The sequence below is a fragment of the Neoarius graeffei genome, chromosome 20 (assembly GCF_027579695.1).
Source record: "Neoarius graeffei isolate fNeoGra1 chromosome 20, fNeoGra1.pri, whole genome shotgun sequence".
Taxonomy (NCBI): domain Eukaryota; kingdom Metazoa; phylum Chordata; class Actinopteri; order Siluriformes; family Ariidae; genus Neoarius; species Neoarius graeffei.
This window is the reverse complement of record NC_083588.1, coordinates 14,619,185-14,622,472: the sequence shown is the minus strand read 5'-3', so window position 1 is coordinate 14,622,472 and position 3,288 is coordinate 14,619,185.

The window sequence follows — 3,288 nt, the reverse complement described above, 5'->3', positions numbered from 1 at the left end:
GCAAATGTGCGCAGCTTTCCGATTTAAACTGTTTTTTTCTCATTCTTATACTTCCTGTTTTTTGCTTACTTAGTAATTTTAATACAGAATTATTATAATCAGACACTCCAACACCCCCCTAAAAAAAAAATCGGCTCTGCGCGATTCAGGCGGCATCCGCCAAAAGGCGTGCTGTGAATATATAAAGTTGTATATATCAGACAGCCTTTAAAGTTTGATGAAGTCAGTTTCAGGCTTTGGAGCAGGCTTTGGCAGTTTCAGGCTTTGGCAGCCCTGCATAGTCACTTGAAAATGCATCTTTGTCCACTTCGTAGGGGTCAATTCCCCCAATCAAGGCCAGTTTGGCTGCATACCGTTGTCGTGAGATGTCGTCTAATGTATCTATATACTTCTGTTTGCTTGATTTTGCCGACATTGATCTTTATTTTAGAAAACTGACTATATAACTTCATAAATTCGTCCGAGATAACGTAGCCGGTAATGGCAATGGTCTGTTTTGTTTGCCCTGCAAGATGGCGGCTGGGGGGCGTTCCCATAGATTTACATAGAAGACTAGATTCCTCACCGCATATTCCAGAACGTCCGCACAGGGCGGCCATCTTACCACAGACAAGCTTTTCCACAGAATTTGCGGTACTGACTTTGATGACAAGATGATGTGTGTGTCTGTGTGTGTTTTAATTGTAGATGTTTATATCAGTATGTTTAGTTTTATTTTAACTGCACATTGGAGCCTCGTCAAATGAAATTTCAATCTTCTGTGCTAACATATATTGACTTTGACATGATGATCAGCTTTGAATGTTCTTTTTGTAAATGTAAAGATATCTTTTTATCCTTGGAAGTATAACCACATGAGATTAAATAAATGCTTTTTTTGTCACAAACTACCGTGAGTCGCTGTCACTGTTTTATACTATTACTTACTCGGGCAGTGCATTTGTTATTATGCTATGATGTGAGTTTACATTTGTTATTATGCTATGATGTGAGTGCATTAGGTTTTTGAGGTGGATGAAGTATTTCTGAAGTTTCAGAAGTGAGTAAGCTGTTTATTTAACTTTAGCTTCCCCTACGACCCTATCACATGTAAAAATATTTTCACTAAAAATTGGAAATAAATTGTATGGTTATTTGTCCTAAGGCCGCAGTTATCCATAAGTATGCAGTGTTAGGCTTCTCACAGCATAGGAATTTCAGCATGCATCCTGTCTTACAGTCTGTAGTATACTGAAATATTTTCGCCAAGCTATGTGTATTTTTTTTAAAACATAAAATGATTATTCATCATTATCATAAATACATACTTCTGTTTGGTTTTTTTTAAATAACAAACCAAACCGTTTGAATATCGATTGAAATTTGAGGAAGTTACGGTCATCTGAAAAGTACATATCGCTACCAACACAATGTAATGGGTAAGCCAGCTGTCTGAGGTAAGATGGCCGCCATGTGCGGACGTTCGACTTCGTTGACAGGCAACGGGGACGAGGCATCTAGTCTTCTATGTAAATCTATGGGCGTTCCCTGGAATGCCGTGACGTCAGTGAAAACTATCTAAGACTACGTTCAGACTGCACCCTGAAACGACCCATATCCGATTTTTTTGCCCATATGCGACCTGTATCCGATTTGTTATCGACAATCTGAACGACACAGATCCGATTTTTTCACATGCGACCCAGGCCGCTTGGATATGTGGTCCTAATTCCGATGCATATCCGTTATTTTCACATGCGACTGCAGTCTGACCAGACAGGTCGCATTCATGTGACCTACATGTCATCAACAAGAGACAAACGTCACTATTCTGCGTTGGCTAATCCCGCCTCTTTGGTGGAAAACAACAACATTTGTACAGTTTTCAGAATTTAAATAGACTTTTATAGAATTGATCAAGCTAATGGTGGATTTGGTAGGGACCTGGATGTTAAACCATCCTGTATTACAAGATTATAAGATTGTTCTGGAAATTTCCAGTAATTGACACCTTCGGTCTCATTAGTCTGCTGCCCACATTAATCAGATTATTGTGCGAGTTCCGCCGCCGCCACAAAAACCACATCGCCAGGTCTCGCCTCATCTCCATGCTTTACTTGCAAACTTGAAGAGCGCGCTTTTTTTTTGTTTACGTATTAAGGCCAATTTATGCCGACAACCCAGTCCTCACAGATGGCGCCGCAGACAGCGTCTGCGTAGCCCCCCCACCTTCGCAGACGCTCTGCGCGCACCTCCCAAAAATTGTGACCACCACAGAAGCCTCGCAGACAGCGTCGCAGACAAGAGGGCTCTGATTGGTCCACTCTACATCCGCTGTACACGCACTTCCGCTTCCCTACTTTCCCGGTTTGGTTTGTTTTCACGACTGCCATTTTTAAAAACACGAGCGAAGATGGAGCAGCACGAAGAGCGGTTGATCGAGGAAGTGAGGAAGTACGTACATCTATACGACTCCAGTTCTAGTCATTATAAGTAACCGGAGGATAAACACTCCACTAACCACACCCACCAACTACTCCTAGCGATTTCGCACCCCCTTGCGTTGTTGCGGTGAATAACATCGCGCACGCCTATTACTCCCCGCTCAACGATAAATTACAACTGTCTGTGAAAAGCTATCTGCGAAAGCCTTGTCGCAAGAGCATGCAGAGGCCTTTACGTAGATGTGCTTATTACGTGTCAATTTGCGCATGCGGGACACTTTTGGGTCGTTTTCCGTTCATATTGGAGATCGCATACAAGTCTCGTATAATTGGTAATGTGAACGGCCTAACAAAAAAATCGGATTTCAGAACAAATCGGATATGGGTCGTTTCAGGTTGCAGTCTGAACGTAGTTGGCATGTATGCTGTCAGTATGCGACGCCATGTTGTTTTAGTTTGTTTATATTTTGGTTAGGCGCAAAGCATTATGGGTAACGTTCAAGGAGTCAATTGGATTGTCGGAATGGTGAGGCGGTCCCTTTAAAAACTGAACATTCAAGCTTTATTAGGCCTGGTCACGTGACCTAGCCGGCTTTTGTTTGTTTGTTTGTTTGACAAATACTGGAGTCTTTATTCACTCTGATTGATGAGTGAAAAGGCTGAAAATCTTCAACCCCTTTCTTTGTGTAGATGAAAAGAAAGAAAGAAAAGAAAAGAAAAGAAACACGCAGCAGCAGAAGAGGATTGAGTTTAATTAGCGTTTAAAAAAAAAAAAAAAAAAGAGATTCTTCCGTGTTTCGAATCGGATCTTATAAAAGAGTCGTTCAAAAAAAAAAAAAGGAATCGATTCAGTACTCGTTGGAGA